Genomic DNA, 19,007 nt, shown 5'->3' on the forward strand with positions numbered 1-19,007 from the left:
ATCTGGACATACAGCGAATGTTCAGTGATACAGTAACTTCTCCAGAAATGCAGATGTAAGCAAAGTGTGATAGAGAACATCAAAGGGGTTGAAAACTGATGCCTTCCTCAGCTTGGTACAAGGGTGTCTCTCATACAGCAGGTGAAACTAAAAATGAAATGATGCTGAGAGGGAAGGTGAACTCTGAACCAGAAGTGAAAGGCAATACCATAAGAAAATAAGTAGTTACAGACTGCCATACGGAAAAAGGTCATTAGGTGGCAGCAGAGTAACATATAACCGATACCATACATAACATGAAAATACAACACATAGAAACTGAATAGCATATCTTACATAGAACAGCACAATCTCTCCCGTGTGTACAATTCATCTGCATATGTACCATCTGTTCAAATGGCATGTTAATTTTCCATCTTTTGAAATATTACCAAAGTTCAAAAATCTATTGGCGTCTACTAATTTAAAATGTGTTTTTGTGCGAATGACCCCTGAATCTACAAAAATACATAGCTCTGAAATTCAGCTGTGTGCTGAGGTGGTGCAGAGTAAAATATCTATTTTTTTGTTGCTAATACTGTGCTCCTACCACACTATCTGAACAACATGACTGGGAAAAAGTGAGGTCGCGGAGGAAGGGGGATTAGGCTTGGTGTTCAAGGTGTATGTGGGGTAGTTGGTAATGTTTGTGAAAGCACTAGTGAACCAACAACGTCACATCCTATTCAAAGACAACTGACAACTTCTGTTACTGGATGTTGTAGTTTTTAGTGTGCTGCATTGTTCTTGCGTAATTGCAGTCTGAACATCTGCTGGTTTGCCTGTAGTGGAAGACCTGTCGGTCCCTATTATACTATTTCTACTGTGGTGAAATTGATGCCACTTTGGTGGTGTCTGCCACTAATTTTTGGAAATGTGTAGACTCCAGGTTGGGTCTCCATGTGTGTTGGATGTAGCAGTAGGCGTCCAAGACCGGCAGTCCTCCACACCCTTTGAGTCAACTAACTTTGTACTATTCTAACATTTTTCTGACAATAGTAGTCTACGAAACGGATATTTGTGCCCCCTAAGTGTGGCTGAGCATCAATTTATATTTCTTTATTTTTTTTAGTTACTTATAAAGCGCCAATAATTCCACATCGCTTTACAGACATTTACAGACATTAGTACCTCTGTCCCTACTGAGACTCACAATCTAAATTTCCTACCAGTATGTCTGTGGAGTGTGGGAAGAAACATGAGTACTGGGAGGAAACCTTCGCAAACATGGGGAGAGCATACAAACTCTTTGCAGGTGCTGTTCTTGGTGGGGTTGGAACCCAGGACTCAGCACTGCAAGGCTGCTAATGTTTTTGCATTGACAACTCAACGTTTTGCGTTCATGACTCAACGTTCACGACTCAAAGCTCACTGTGAATAACAGTGGAAGCCAATCCCTGTGATTTCAACTGTGTGCCTCACTGCTGTTTTGGCTAAAACCACTGTGAAGATTGTCTTCAAGCATGTTTTGATACTGCAGTATGGGCGTGTCCCTTTCCTTGGGGGGAAGCAACTGGCAAAATTGACTTTTGTATCATGGATCGAACAGACTGGCAACCCAGTAGTCAGCACTAGGGTTGAGCGAAACGGAGAAGAGGAGGTGGAGGAGGAGGAGGATTTTTTTCCCCATTGACTTGCATTGGGTTTCGTGTTTCGGTCGATCCCCGACTCTTTGCGATAATCGGCCGATTTCACTCGACTCGATCTTAAAAAAATGAAAGTCGCTCAACCCTAGTCAGCACTATTTTGAATCCTAACAATACAGTCAACAATCATGTTGCAGAGAGTGCTGCATGGAGGCGCTCATGGGTGAGTCTCTTTCATGAGGTGCAAGTCTATAGTGTGTTGGTGGAAGGATAACTCTCAAGCTTGCTTACTCAATTCCCTCCTGGCAACCACGGCAACAGAGTGGGAATAATTATCCTGTTCATCTCCTAACTGTTGTACCTGTCACCTCTTCCTTCTCCTCATCCTTCTCCATTTGTTTCTCCCATGGCAACCACCTGTGAGATGACAGGCCTGAACTTAAAGGTATTGTTAACCATTCCACATCCACCTCTGCTTCCTCCTCTTTCTTCAGAACCACCACCACCTCCTCCCACAGATGATTTAACCCCTTTCTGACATCAGACGTACTATCCTGTCGAGGTGGTATGGACCCGTATGACCACCGACGGGATAGTACGTCTAACGTGATCAGCTGCGTTGACGGGGGGAGCACGACCGATCGTGGCCGGGTGTCAGCTGACTATCGCAGCTGACATCCGGCACTATGTGCCAGGAGCGGTCACGGACCGCTCCTGGCACATTAACCCCCGGAACACTGCGATCAAAGATGATGGCAGCGTTCCGGCGGCATAGGTAAGCATCACGCAGGGAGGAGGCTCCCTGCATGCTTCTGTGGCGCCCCAGGGTCCTGGTCATCACAGTAATGTTGCTTTCCTCACGGGGAGAGTGATGCTACGTTTGTAGGCAAGAAAGGATAACTGTAACCAGGTACCACAAACATGCAACACATTCACAATCCAGGCCACCAGGAGGAGCTTTTGATCCTATTTACTAGGTGACTCCCCATATATAGATAACTGGTAGTCTGTAGGGAAAGTTAGTCAGTTCCAGACATCAATCTGAGGAGGACAGAGGGTTTACGGAGCTGTGCATGCCACAGAGCTGCAGCTTCTGGAAAGAGACATTTTAGAAAGCAGAATTGATTGCAGTGAGTGTGCAGGAGAGGAAGCACAAGTGAGGATACCAGAGGGAGACCAGCTCCAAGCAGGCTCCCTCCTTCTGAGGCGCAGAAATCCGGTAGCCGGACACCGAGGTTGTAAGGACCTCCACGCCTTACATTACAGACCGGCAGGACAGCTGAACTTCAAGTTCCCTGTCTGACCCAACACCCAGGAGGCACGATGACACCCTTCAGAGCCGGGTCATCTAAGAGACCCTATAAACAGGCTCAAGTCACCAGTCATACGGGTTATGTCCTATCCTACCCGGGGGACAGAGAGAGAGATAACATCTGTGAAGACCTTATGTGAAGCTTCTAGCAGTAAGGGACTACACCACTACAGCACAAAGGAAGGCTTTTATTTTCCACCTGGATAAGGGGACTCTGGACTTGCCTCCAAACCGGCCAGACCCTACCTGCCCTGTGATCCAGTGCCCTCCACTGTGGCTGCTGAAACCAACAGTAAACAAGGTAAAGAGACTGCAATCCTGTGTCCTCGTTTTTCTCTGCACCTCTCACCATACCACCATCTACACACCAGGAGCCCTGGGGATATACTTCACCTGTGGGAAGATATACCATCTAGCTGCCATAATTTCACCCCAGCGGACCCCTTAAAGCAGCATCGGTCACCCTGACCGAATACCACAGGTGGGGTCACGAACATAAACTTTATCCCTTAAATAACCTTTCCCTTTTACATGGGCGCCTAGGGCCACGGACTGGGTCACAGCCACCGTGACATCCCCCTGTGAACACCAGACCCAGTACCAAGTACCCCACGGCCATGGCGGGCGACTCATCTTGGCATCATGAACAGGATTGACCAACCACGAAAATCGGGTCATGTGCGCCTAAAAGACTGTGCCAGAACCGTGCTATATTGAGAGACTGTTTACTGTAATTTGCCGCCAAAAATTGCCGCCATTATAGCACCATGTGGCATGCAGGAGGAGTGGGGCGTGTTGTCGTGGGCGTAGCATGGAAAAATGGCGCAAAAGTAAAAGCCGCCCCTCACAGATACTACCATGTCCGAAAGATATGCCCATCACCAAAGAGATCCGCCTCCTAGTCTGGGATGGAGGGGGAAGGAGCAGTGACAGCCCAGAACAGGAAGATGCTGAGACAGACCTGGTTGGTAAGATGGCGAGCGGAGGTCACCCGGAGAGGGGGGAGAAAACCTGCAGCACCTCTAGCCAATCGGATGCGGAGGAAGCCCCGCATTCATTCATTAACCCGGAGGTTCTCGGCGCGGAGGTCAAAGAATTGTGTCGTCAGCTCTGGAGCTCGTGGTATCGTACAGCCGCTAGCGTACAAGAACAGCAGCGTCGCCAGCCCCCGGAGCCCAAGCCTTCAGAGGAGGAGACCGACACCGGCGCCACACCGGCGGAAGGTAAGACCACCGACCCTGCCTTCGTCACCAGGCGGGATGTGGAGGCACACTTAATGGAGGGACACCCAGACAGGGACCTCTATCCTGGAGACTGTGTTACTTACACTCGACATTGGGGAGACAAAGGGTGGTACACTCTCCATGTCCATAAATGTGAACCTATATATGCTAAGAAAAAGAAAATAGCTGGCACCACATAAATAAATCGGGGATCAACCATATGCATATACAGAGATAATACATATAGGGGAAAGAAAAAGATATGCATACCACTGGGATCAACCTCAAAAAATATTATTTATTATAAATACCAATACAAAGTACAACAAGACAAGGCACATTATATTAAAAACATTTAAAACCCAAGAAAGGTGGCAGATGAGCCATACATTCCCCCAGGCAAAGGAACAAATATATAAGCACCTCATAACAAATAGATTAACCAGACAGCAGGTATAAATAAATGAAGGACACAACAGGTTCTCTACCGATCTGCTGCCAGCTATACCCGGTTGAACTTTAACACAAAATATCTTAGATAATTATACCCCAAATGTTGGATACAGATATGTCAGTATGATCATATTTACCAAGGTTGCTGTGCAAGAATCAGGGCCAAGAGGTGACACAAGACACCACCAAGAAACCTGTAGCCGTTAATAAGACTAATGATGTAAAGCCCTCAAAGTCTGGATGGTCAGATGAAAAATGCTATGACCCAAATTAGGTGCCAGCCATAGGGGTAAAAAACTGAATCCCCACGCGTATCGATGCTACTAAGGCGTCTTCATCAGGGGAAATGTGAAAGTCACCGCCCAGCCCCGTCTTATATGTACACAAATAATGAAATGAGATAATTACCACCTGTGACAGTGCGGCGGGGTGCAAGCTGGTCACAGCGTATATCCAGAGGAAACTACTTCCGGTTCAAAGATTTCACAAGTTAGCGCCTGCGCAGAGGACCGCTCTGCCGAGAATGTAAAAGCTCTCAATGCCGGCGCGGGGATTACCATGGTTACAAATGACGCTTCGCTATTAAAGTCATGCGCTTGCGCCTAGTATAGAAGAAATATCCCAAACAAAAGACACCTCAACATTACTGAGCTAAATAAAAACAGAGCAGATATAGCCTGCCAGAATATCCTAGTATACCCATAGATCTTAAAGGCATACAGCCTAGTTAGCGTTGTCCAGTGTCGGTCGGGTGCGCATACAAATGCTGACTCAAGCGAATAAGTTATTTAAAGGGCCACCTTAGTGCGAAGCATCAATAAGAGAATTTCCATGGCAGCAGAACGATGTTTCCAATACATTAGTCATATACTAATACCTATTGGCGCAGGGAGATAATAGGTAAATCATTGTAGTCTGAGATATATAATCCCAGATAAGCCATTCTCCTATTTGCACTCAATTGTGCTCCTCCACTCTATATTCTTAAATATTTATCAAAAAGTGAGTCAAACAATAATGAATAACAAAATACTATCAATCTACACTAAATCCTAGTCCTATATAAATTATCCCTAACCAGCATTTATCAGTAAGCAAGAGATGGTTACAGGGACTAAGCCAGTCCCTATCCCAAACCATCAGAAGCGTTGCAATTTAGTAATACCCTATACGAATCAGTATAAAATGAAAAAAACAAAATATTTTACAAAAAAATGCCCACAGGTTCTAACATGTAGTCTGGCGAGAGTAAGAGGAATAAGTTATGTTATGGACCAGAGCATTAGGGTTGCTCATGAATCTTGTTTATCATTTTGTTATTGGTATATATATGGCAATTATGTGGCCACCAATAGGACCCCTGGTTGGGATAAATATGAAATAGCTCACATATTGCCATAAAAGGTCACTACAAACTGCGACATGGGTAAGTGTTCAGCAAACCCCAAAACAACAGTCCCAACCAAATACAAGATATAGCTGGCAGCAGATGGAAAAAAACAGAAAGCAAAATATGAGCGAACACACAAATTACAAATGCATCTGACAGATAAGCGGAAGCAGATCCAGGACTTTTCGACTTTCGTGATAAACCTCCATCATATCCCTAAAGGGTGACAAAAGGAACAAATACATCCAAAGGATCTAGAAGAAACAAGAGAATATACATAAATAAGTAAACAAAAGAACACACACATGTTCATGGTCACAACACCTTAGGGTACCGTTACACAAAACGATTTACCAACGATCACAACCAGCGATACGACCTGGCCGTGATCGTTGGTAAGTCGTTGTGTGGTCGCTGGAGAGCTGTCACACAGACAGCTCTCCAGCGACCAACGATGCCGAAGTCCCCGGGTAACCAGGGTAAACATCGGGTTACTAAGCGCAGGGCCGCGCTTAGTAACCCGATGTTTACCCTGGTTACCATCGTAAATGTAAAAAAAACCAACAGTACATACTTACATTCCGGTGTCCGTCAAGTCCCTCGCCGTCTGCTTCCCGCACTGACTGAGTGCCGGCCGTAAAGTGAAAGCAGAGCACAGCGGTGACGTCACTGCTGTGCTCTGCTTTTACTTTACGGCCGGCAGTCAGTCAGTGCGGGAAGCAGGCGGCGAGGGACCTGACGGACACCGGAATGTGAGTATGTACTGTTTGTTTTTTTACATTTACGATGGTAACCAGGGTAAACATCGGGTTACTAAGCGCGGCCCTGCGCTTAGTAACCCGATGTTTACCCTGGTTACAAGCGAACGCATCGCTGGATCGGTGTCACACACACCGATCCAGCGATGACAGCGGGAGATCCAGCGACAAAATAAAGTTCCAAACGATCTGCTACGACGTACAATTCTCAGCGGGGTCCCTGATCGCTGCTGCGTGTCAGACACAGCGATATCGTATGGATATCGCTGGAACGTCACGGATCGTGCCGTCGTAGCGACCAAAGTGCCACTGTGAGACGGTACCCTTACGCTTGTTTATAAAAGCCAGTGTATAAGAGTTCCTCATTAATGCCCACCGGAGCCAAGCTATTCAGATTCTAAATCCACTTGGATTCCCTCCTCAGTAAATCCAACACGAGATTACCACCCCTTATATCAACTTTGACCCCTTCCAAGCCCATAACCCTTGTCCCTCTTGGTGAACCCCCATGTTCATGTAAGACGTGAGCAGCCACTGATGAAAGCTTCTTACCTTTCTCAGAATCCTTCTGAGCTGTATTCACACTAGATAAATGTTGCTGTATCCGACGTCTCAGTTCCTGGGTAGTATAACCAATATATAACTTTGGGCAACTGCAAATCAAGACATAAACAAGATTTTTAGTGCGACAATTAAAGTATCCAGACACCTGGATACTTTCTGGGACATGTGGAAAAGATACCCCACAATCAGCAATCATGTAGCTACAAACATTACACCTACCACAGGGGTATGATCCATGAGTTATACCACCCATCCCAGTTTTAATGGTTGCCCGTTTGAAGTGGCTGGAGACTAGTTCATCCTTCAAATTGCGAGATCTCCTAGCCACCATCATGGGGGTGTTTGAGAGCCATGGCAAAAGCTTGTGTTCCATCAAGAGAATATCCCAGTTCTTCAGGATAGCATGAACATCATCCCACTGGTTATGGTATGTCGTAACAAGGTTAATAGTCTGAATCGGAGTCTTCCTCTTGGGCTTTAACCCCTTAATCCCATATGACGTATGTTAGGGCTAGCGGAACGCACCGAGTAAATATAGATATTTATTATAATTGGTGCGTTCGCAGCCCGGGGTCCACAGTGCAGAAGGAACCTGCTGCTAGTGAATGGTGGCACTGTTTGGCGGTATAGACTAGCTCTGTTACCTCACAGAGTAGCCGTGAAAGGAAGCATTGTGCCCTGTTAGCCTCACAGGAGCACAAGCTTACTGCCAAACTGATAGCAGTCAGTGGTTATGCAAACACGCAACCTCATCACCAGAGTTGCCGGTATTCTAGGGGCTTATTTCAGCCGGGTCCCTGAATACATTCATACATAACCACACTGGCGCAAAGCACATACTTGGATTGATACTGGCGCATGGCTATGCGGCCATGCAAACCTTTTATAGCTGCAGCAAGTACATAACCTTCCTAGAAGGACCAATGAGAGGCTGCCACAGAGTCTGAGCACCTTCAGGACCTTCCTGGAGAACCAATGGGTTTTGCTGCAGTATCTAAGCATGTGACCCTCGATCTTCAATGAGAGATCGTACCCTGGGCATGCTCAGAAGGGGAAAAGCAGGACTTAGTCCCAAAAGCGTCTGCTCACCGCTGCCCAGCACTGGATTCAATGGCAGAACCTGGAAAAGCAGCAGTAACCCTTTGGACAGAGTCAGACTGAGCAAGACGCTGGGACCGATGTCTCCACTGAGCAGGCTCCACTGCGGCAGGAGAAGAATGGGAGATGCAGCGGCGATGGCCCGAGATTCCCCCTTGCAGAGGCGGGAACTCGACCCCTAACATTACCCCCCCCCCCCCCTCCCTGGATCTCGCTACGCTCGAAGGCAGCAATGAGCTGCGGAGCCCGAATGTGCTCAGCAGGCTCTCAGGACCATAACCCTTCCAGTCCACCAAATAAAATTTTTTGCCACGTACCACCTTGCACCCCAAAATAGCGTTCACCTCATAATCGTCCGTAGACAAACCCGATGTCCCGGCAGATGACTCGGAAAACCGGGACATGTATACGGGTTTCAAGAGGGACACATGAAAGGTGTCTGTGATATCCAGGCGTGGCGGAAGGGCTAAATGGTAGACCACAGGGTTAACCTGTTCGAGGACCTTGAATGGGCCCAAGTAGCGAGGTGCAAACTTAGTGGACTCAACTCGCAGCCTGATGTTACGGGCGGAGAGCCACACCAAGTCGCCAGGAGCAAAGGTCGGAGCGGGGCGCCGATGTGCATCAGCGGAGGACCTCATTCTCTCCTTGGAGGCCCAAATAGCATCCTGAGTGTGGTCCCAAATATCCCGTGCCTCCACAGCCCAGTCTGCCACCCTGGAGTCGGCGGAAGACACGGGCATAGGCACAGGTACCCGCGGATGCTGACCATAGTAAAGGAGGAATGGGGTTTGTCCAGTGGAGTCGGCTACGGTGTTGTTCAGCGCAAACTCCGCCCATGATAGCAAAGATGCCCAGTCATCCTGCCTGGCTGAGACAAAATGTGGCAGATATGTGACCAAGGTCTGGTTGGCCCTCTCTACCAACCCATTTGTCTCGGGATGATATGCGGAAGAGAGATTCAACTCAATGCTGAGTAGACGACAAAGCTCTCTCCAGAACCGAGACGCAAACTGGGGACCCCAGTCACTGGCAATTTTGTCAGGCATACCGTGTAGGCGGAAGATGTGTTTTATGAACAACGCTGCCAAGGCCCATGCAGAAGGTAGCCGTGGAAGCGGCACCAAATGCACCATTTTAGAAAAATGATCACTGATAACCCAAATGATGGTACAGCCACGAGACTTGGGCAAACCCTCCACAAAGTCCATCCCGACCATCTCCCAGGGCCTGTCTGCCACCGGCAAGGGATAGAGTAACCCAGCTGGCCGTTGTCGAGGAGACTTATTTTTGGCGCAGGAGACACATGCCCGAATATAATCTCCGACGTCACGGACCATATGTGGCCACCAGTATGTCCTCGCCAGCAGCTCAGATTTCCTCTTTGTCCCAAAGTGTCCACCCACCCTGGATGAATGAGCCCAAGAGAGAACCTCCGGTCGCAAATTAATGGGTACAAAAGTCTTGCCCGGAGGCACAGACTCTAGCGAAACTGGAGCTACGGTTCTCAGGCTCTCAGAAGGGACAATAAGCCGAGGCTCCCCTTCCTCCTCCTCAGATGACACAACGGAGCGAGAGAGGGCGTCAGCACGAATGTTCTTCTCCCCAGCAAGATAATAGAGGGTGAAGTGGAACCGGGAGAAGAACAAGGACCATCTGGCCTGACGAGAATTTAGCCGCTGGGCTGTTTGTAAATATACCAAATTTTTGTGGTCCGTGAAGACTTGAAAGGGAAAGCGAGCCCCCTCCAAAAGATGTCTCCACTCCGAGAAAGCCAACTTCATTGCTAGCAACTCCCTGTCCCCGATGGAATAATTCCTCTCTGCTGGTGTGAAGGTTTTGGAGAAGAAGAAGCAAGGATGCATCCGACCTTGAGCATCCTTTTGGAAGAGGACTGCTCCTGCACCAACGGATGAGGCATCCTCCTTCATTATAAACGGCTTATCAACATCGGGATGATGTAGGATGGGAGCGCTAGCAAAATGAGACTTAATAGAAGAGAAGGCCCTGGAGACCTCTTCAGGCCACAATTTGGGATTTGCTCCTTTCTTGGTGAGGGCTACCAAGGGAGCTACCAAAGTTGAGAAGTGGGGAATGAACTGGCAATAATAATTAATGAACCCCATAAAGCGCTGCACCGCTTTAAGAGAATGGGGTTCTTGCCAGTCCATCACAGCCTGTAGTTTGGCAGGATCCATAGACAAACCGTGGGCGGAGATGATATAGCCCAGGAAAGGTAAAGACTCCTGCTCAAACATACACTTCTCCAACTTTGCATAGAGGGAATTTGCCCGTAAGAGGTCGTAGACTCTGCCAACATCTCTCCGGTGGGAGTCAATATCTGGAGAGAAGATGAGAATATCATCCAGATAGACTACGACCGAGGTGGAGAGCATATCCCGGAAGATGTCGTTGACAAAGTCTTGGAAAACGGCTGGGGCATTACAGAGCCCGAAGGGCATCCCCAGATATTCATAGTGCCCATCCCTGGTATTAAACAACGTCTTCCGTTCGTCCCCCTCATGGATGCGAATCAGGTTATAAGCACCCCGCAGATCTGATTTGGTAAATACCCTTGCTCCCCATAGCCTATCAAAGAGCTCAGAAGTCAGGGGCAGCGGGTACTTATTCTTAACGGTGATGGCGTTAAGACCCCTGTAATCTATGCAAGGACGTAATTCTCCGTTCTTCTTCTGCACGAAGAAGAACCCCGCCCCTGCAGGTGACACTGACTTCCTAATGAACCCTCTTGCCAAATTCTCCTGGATGTATTGGGACATAGCCTCCGTTTCCGGGAGAGAGAGGTGATATACCCGTCCCCGAGGAGGTTCTGCTCCAGGCATTAGATCAATAGGACAGTCATAGGGGCGGTGAGGCGGAAGGGTCTCCGCAGCCTTTTTGGAGAAGACGTCTGCATAGGACCAATAGCATTTGGGAAGGGAAGAAAGATCTGCGGGTATCTCGGTGGTGGAAACCTGAACGCACTCTCTCACACATCTGCCCTTACATGATTCACTCCAACCCAATATCCTCCCAGAGGTCCACTCAATATGTGGGGAGTGGAAACGAAGCCAGGGTATTCCCAGCAGAATCTCGTCCATTCCCTCAGGAAGGACAAGAAGGGAAATAATCTCCTGGTGGGAAGGGGACATGGATAACGTGAAAGGGACAGTCTGATGTGTGATTTGTGAAGGAAGTGTCGACCTATTCACTACTCTAACAGTCACCGGTTTGGCGAGCATCACCAGAGGTATTGCATGGCGCAGAGCAAAAGCAGAGGACATCAAATTCCCCTCTGCTCCAGAATCCACACAAAGCTCGACTGTTAGAGAGGATGAGCCTAACCCTTTGAAGGACAGCTTGGAGGAAAAAGCTGCTGTGTCTAGTGAACCTCCTCCAATGGTTACTAGACGCGATCGTTTACCCAACCGCCGTGGACATTTATTTGCATAATGTCCTTGTTGTTGGCAATTTCTACAAACCACGGGTACTCGAGCGGTCCGAGACTTAGGTCCCGCTCGAGAAACTTCCATGGCCTCATGGGAGTCGGACGCCTGAACGGAAGATTCTAGGGGTCTGGCGAAGGTTGGGAGCCAGCCGAAACCTCTGCCTACACTGGGTCCGCTCTAACCTCCGCTCGTTAAAACGGAGGTCGATGCGGGTAGATATAGAAATGAGCTCCTCCAGTGTGGCGGGAACCTCCCTGGTGGCCAAGGCGTCCTTCACATGGTCTGCCAGTTCTTTCCAGAAGGACTTTATCCGGCCACTCCAGCTCAGAGACCAGAGTCCGGAATTGGACGGCGAACTGGCTGACCATGGACGAACCCTGTGTTATTGCCAACAATTGGAGCGCAGCATTGTGTGTGACACGAGGTCCCAAAAAGACCTGTTTCAGAGCATCCAGGAAGAGAGGAGCACTCTGCACCACATGATCATTATGCTCCCATAGCGGTGTTGCCCACTCCAATGCCCTGCCCGACAAAAGGGATAAAATAAATCCCACTTTTGCCCGTTCCATAGGAAAACGTGCAGCCAGGAGCTCTAGATGTATGGAGCACTGACTCACGAATCCCCGACATAGCTTACTGTAACCAGCAAACTTGTCTGGAAGCGGGAGATGGGATAAAGTCGGAGCAGGGGTGGGAGAGGACAAACTGGCTGCAGCTACACTTGTAGCCTGAACAGCGACTGCGGTAACATCCACAGATGAGGTTGTGCGCTCAAGAGCCGCCAACCTACCCTCCAGCTGCTGGATGTACCGCTGTAAACGCTGATCATCCGCCATTTACTAGCCAGACCCTGGCGCTAGTATTCTGTTAGGGCTAGCGGAACGCACCGAGTAAATATAGATGTTTATTATAATTGGTGTGTTCGCAGCCCGGGGTCCACCGTGCAGAAGGAACCTGCTGCTAGTGAATGGTGGCACTGTTTGGCGGTATAGACTAGCTCTGTTACCTCACAGAGTAGCCATGAAAGGAAAGCACTGTGCCCTGTTAGCCTCACAGGAGCACAAGCTTACTGCCAAACTGATAGCAGATCATAGAGGCTTATTTCAGCCTGGTCCCTGAATACATTCATACATAACCACACTGGCGCAAAGCACATACTTGGATTGATACTAGCGCATGGCTATGCGGCCATGCGAACCTTTTATAGCTGCAGCAAGTACATGACCTTCCTAGAAGGACGAATGAGAGGCTGCCACAGAGTCTGAGCACCTTCAGGACCTTCCTGGAGAACCAACAGGTTTTGCTGCAGTATCTAAGCATGTGACCCTCAATCTCTAATGAGAGATCTTACCCTGGGCATGCTCAGAAGGGGAAAAGCAGGACTTAGTCCCAAAAGCGTCTGCTCACCGATGCCCAGCACTGGCTTCAATGGCAGAACCTGGAAAAGCAGCAGTAACCCTTTGGACAGAGTCAGACTGAGCAAGACGCTGGGACCGATGTCTCCGCTGAGCAGGCTCCACTGCGGCAGGAGAAGAATGGGAGACCGCAGCCGAGATGGCCTGAGATTCCCACTGTGCAGAGGCGGGAACTCGACCCCTAACAACATACTATCCTGTCAAGGTGACCTGGGACTTAATTCCCAGTGAAGGGATAGTATGTCATATGTGATCGGCCGTGCTAACGGGGGGATTGTGGCTGGGTGTCAGCTGACTATCGCAGCTGACATCCGGCACTATGTGCCAGGAGCGGTCACGGACCACCCCCAGCACACTGCGATCAAACATGATCGCAGTGTTCCGGCGGTACAGGGAAACATCACGCAGGGAGGGGGCTCCCTGCGTGCTTCCCTGAGACAATCGGTACAAGGCGATGTGCTCACCTTGTACTGAGCGTCTCCTCCCTGCAGGCCGCGGATCCAAAATGGCTGCGGGGCTACCTCCGCATCCTGCAGGGAGGTGGCTTACCAAGTACCTGCTTAGAGCAAGGCGCTGGTAAATCTGCAGCAGGGCATGTCAGATTGCTGATCTGACATAGTGCTCTGCAAAGTGTCAGATCAGCGATCTGTCACTATATATGATGTCCCCCCTGGGACAATGTAAAAAAAAATAATATTTAGATGTGTAAAAAAAAAAAAAATCCTAAAGAAAAAAAATATTGTTCCCATAAATACATTTCTTTATCTAAATAAAAAACAATAAAAGTACACATATTTAGTATCGCCGCGTCCGTAACGACCCGACCTATAAAACTGTCCCACTAGTTAACCCCTTCAGTGAACACCGTAAAAAAAAAGAGGCAAAAAACAACGCTTTATTATCATACCGCCGAACAAAAAGTGGAATAACACGCAATCAAAAAGACGGATATAAATAACCATGGTACCGCTGAAAACGTCATCTTGTCCCGCAAAAAACGAGCCACCATACAGCATCATCAGCAAAAAAATAAAAAAGTTATAGTCCTCAGAATAAAGCGATGCAAAAATAATAATTTTTTCTATAAAATAGTTTTTATCGTATAAAAGCGCCAAAACATAAAAAAAGACATAAGTGAGGTATCGCTGTAATCGTACTGACCCAAAGAATAAAACTGCTTTATTCATTTTACCAAACAAGGAACGGTATAAACGCCCCCCAAAAGAAGTTCATGAATAGCTGGTTTTTGGTCATTCTGCTTCACAAAAATTGGAATAAAAAGCGATAAAAAAAAGTCACATCCCCAAAAATGGTACCAATAAAAACATCAACTCGTCCCGCAAAAAACAAGACCTCACATGACTCTGTGGACCAAAATATGGAAAAATTATAGGTCTCAAAATGTGGTAACGCAAAAAATATTTTTTGCAATAAAAAGAGTCTTTTAGTGTGTGACAGCTGCCAATCATAAAAATCCGCTACAAAACCACTATAAAAGTAAATCAAACCCCCCTTCATCATCCCCTTAGTTAGGGAAACATAAAAAAATTAAAAAAATGTATTTATTTCCATTTTCCCATTAGGGCTAGGGTTACGGTTAGGGCTAGGGTTAGGGCTAGGGTTAGGGCTAGGGTTAGGGCTAGGATTGGGGCTAGGGTTGGGGCTAGGGTTGGGGCTAGGGTTAGGGCTAGGGTTAGGGCTACAGTTAGGGTTAGGGCTATAGTTAGGGTTGGGGCTAAAGTTAGGGTTAGGGCTAAAGTTAGGGTTTGGATTACATTTACGATTGGGATTAGGGTTAGGGGTGTGTCAGGGTTAGGGGTGTGGTTAGGGTTATGGTTGGGATTAGGGTTAGGGGTGTGTTTGGGATAGGATTTCAGTTAGAATTGGGGGTTTCCACTGCTTAGGCACATCAGGGCTCTCGAAACGTGACATGGCATCCGATCTCAATTCCAGCCAATTCTGCGTTTAAAAAGTAAAACAGTTGTCCTTCCCTTCCGAGCTCTGCCATGCGCCAAAACAGGGGTTTACCCCAACATATGGGGTATCAGCATACTCAGGACAAATTGGACAACAACAATTGGGGTCCTATTTCTCTTGTTACCCTTGTGAAAATAAAAATTCGGGGGGCTAAAAAAACATTTTTTGGGGAAAAAAATGAATTTGTATTTTCACGACTCTGCGTTATAAACTGTAGTGAAACACTTGGGGGTTCAAAGTCCTCACAACACATCTAGATAAGTTCCTTGGGGGGATTAGTTTCCAAAATGGTGTCACTTGTGGGGGGTTTCTACTGTTTAGGTGCATCAGGGGCTCTGCAGCCTGCAGACCAATCCATCTAAGTCTGCATTCCAAATGGCGCTTCTTCCCTTCCGAGCTCTGCCATGCGCCCAAATGGTGGTTCCCCCCCACATATGGGATATCAGCGTACTCAGGACAAATTCGATAACAACTTTTGGGGTCCATTTTCTCCTTTTACCCTTGGGAAAATACAAAACTGGGGGCTAAAAAATAATATTTGTGAAAAAAAAAAGAATTTTTATTGTCACGGCTCTGCGTTATAAACTAGTGAAACACTTGGGGGTTCAAAGCTGTCAAAACACATCTAGATAAGTTCCATAGGGGGTCTACTTTCCAAAATGGTGTCACTTGTTTCAATGTTTAGGCACATCAGGGGCTCTCCAAACGTGACATGGTGTCCCATCTCAATTCCAGTCAATTTTGGATTGAAAAGTCAAATGGCGCTTCTTCCTTTCCAAGCTCTGCCATGCGCCCAAACAGTGGTTTACCCCCACATATGGGGTATCGGCGTACTCAGGACAAATGGCACAACAACTTTTGGGGTCCAATTTCTTCTCTTACCCTTGGGAATATAAAAAATTGGGGGCAAAAAGATCATATTTGTAAAAAAATATGATTTTTTACTTTGACGACTCTGCATTATAAACGTCTGAGAAGCACTTGTTGGGTCAAAGTGCTCACCACACATCTAGATAAGTTCCTTAGGGGGTCTACTTTCAAAAATGGTGTCACTTGGGGGGTTTCAATGTTTAGGCACATCAGGGGCTCTCCAAATGCAACATGGCATCCCATCTCAATTCCAGTCAATTTTGCATTGAAAAGTCAAACGGCACTCCTTCCCTTCCGAGCTCTGCCATGCGCCCAAACAGTGGTTTACCCCCTCATATAGGGTATCGTCGTACTCAGAACAAATGGCAAAACAACTTTTGTGGTCCAATTTCTTCTCTCACCTGTCACGCTCACGCCCTGACTGGTAGGCGTGAGCTCGGGGGGTTTATGGCCCCACTGTGCCACAAACCAGACTACCCTGGAAGGGGCGTGACTATGACAGCTGCCTGGGTTTTCACTGGATCCTCTGATGGTGAGGTCAGGCTTGTGCAGCAGGCAGCTGCCAGGTGCTACTCCAGAGTGGTGTCTGGCTGTGGCTGCTGATCCCACTTGGGAGACAGGAACACCAGGATTGGTGCGGACATCAGGCAGGATTGGCAGAAGAGCACGGCAGAAATGTAGCGCCCCCACTGCCGCAGGGCCGAGGGGTACCCGGTACCGGGCCTCTGAGTCTCTGCTCTGGGGGTTGTCACGGTGGCTAAACCCGGTCCGTGACCCTGCTGAGGGGCGTACAATGATAGGTGTGCGAGATGGTGGTGATGTTGTAGTGGTGCGGTGCAGGTTGCAGTAAATAACGAGGACACCAGGTTGCAGTCTCTTTACCTCTTTACTGAAGGCTTCAGGATCCTCAATCCGGAATACGGTTAACCGGGCTGCGCAAGCCTGGCCGGTCCGATGGCACATCCAGAGCTCTCTTTGCAGGTGGAAATCTGTGCCTACCTTCTAGCGCTTGTGTGTTGTAGTCCTTCCCTGCTAAGCACCACGGGATAGTCCTCACAACTGTTGTGTCTGTTTCTCGTGTTCCCTCACAACTCGATTCTGATGTTCTTCCACGTCCCCCAGATTTTATGGTTAGGACGCACCCGTATGACGGGGAGGCTCGGAGCTCTTCTGGGACTCTAGCGTCGCCCCACTCCTGTTGTTACCCCCCTTGTGTCTTCCTAGGTCAATTGGGTGAGACAGCCCGCCTATAACTGACTGTCCTGCCGTAGGTTTGAAGTTTGGCCTGGAGCTCTATACTTCCTCGGCGTTCCGGCCACCGGTTATGCGCCTCAATAGGATGTTGCCTTGTCTTACAGCACGACTCCTACTGGTATTCTCCTTGTTGCATTGATCTCTGTTGTGAATTTGGTTTCTGGGCTCCCCCGGTGGTCACTTGTGATACTGAACTTGTGTGCTTCATCGCCTCTGTTCACCTGTTTCCATCAGGATGTGGGAGTTGTCTATTTAGCCTTGCTCCTCAGTCATTTCTATGCCGGCCATCAATGTTACCAGAAGCCTTTCTGTTGCATGTTCCTGCTCCTAGACTACTATCAGCTAAGTTGGATTTGTAGTCCTAAGTTTGTTTTGCATTTTTCTTCCAGTTCTCTGTGTTTGAATATTTCTGAGGCTGGAAGCTCTTGTGAGCTGAAATTGCCACTCTGGTGTCATGAGTTGATATTAGAGTCTTAAAGTAATTTCAGGATGGTGTTTTGAAAGGGGTTTCAGCTGACTGTGCAGTTCCCTTTTCTGTCTTCCTACTATCTAGTAAGCGGACCTCAATTTGCTAAACCTATCTTCATACTTCGTATGTCAATTTCCTCTAAAATCACCGACATTATATGTGGGGGCTACTGTCTGCCTTTTGGGGAAAATTTCTCTAGAGGTAAGCCAGGTCTGTATTTTCCTCTGCTAGGGTCAGTCAGTTCTCCGGCTGGCGCTGGGCGTCTAGGGATAAAACGTAGGCACGCTACCCGGCCACTGTTAGTTGTGCGGTAGGTTTAGCTCACAGTCAGCTCGAGTTCCCATCTTCCAAGAGCTAGTCCTTTTGTATGCTTTACTACGGTCTCTTGCCATTGAGAACCATGACAGTTTGGCCGGCCAAGGGTTAAAATAATTGGCAGAAGAAAGGAGAGAAAAGAAGTCTGCAGAGAATTTTTTTTTTTTTTTCCTGAGTTTGCTCATTAGTTGATTCACTAGCATCTCTGCTTACTGCAGCCTTCGTCTCTCTCTCCTTCTAATCCTTGAATGGTTCTGATTTCACCTGATTAAAATGGATCCTCAGAGTTTAGCTACAGGTTTGAATAATCTCGCTATGAAGGTTCAAAGTTTACAGGATTTTGTAATTCATGCTCCTATATCTGAACCTAGAGTACCTTTGCCTGAATTTTTCTCCGGGGATAGATCTCGCTTCCAGAATTTCAAACATAATTGTAAATTATTTTTGTCTCTGAGATCTCGCTCCGCTGGAGATCCTGCACAGCAGGTCAGGATTGTAATTTCCTTGCTCCGGGGCGACCCTCAGGATTGGGCATTTGCTTTGGCACCAGGGGATCCTGCGTTGCTCAATGTGGATGCGTTTTTCCTGGCTTTGGGGTTGCTTTATGAGGAACCTCATTTAGAGATTCAGGCTGAAAAAGCCTTGATGGCCCTGTCTCAAGGGCAAGATGAGGCTGAAATATACTGCCAAAAATTTCGTAAGTGGTCTGTGCTTACTCAGTGGAATGAGTGCGCCCTGGCGGCGAATTTCAGAGAGGGTCTCTCTGATGCCATTAAAGATGTTATGGTGGGGTTCCCTGTGCCTGCAGGTCTGAATGAGTCCATGACAATGGCTA

This window comes from Ranitomeya variabilis, chromosome 2 (assembly GCF_051348905.1).
Source record: "Ranitomeya variabilis isolate aRanVar5 chromosome 2, aRanVar5.hap1, whole genome shotgun sequence".
In the NCBI taxonomy this organism is placed as follows: Eukaryota; Metazoa; Chordata; class Amphibia; order Anura; family Dendrobatidae; genus Ranitomeya; species Ranitomeya variabilis.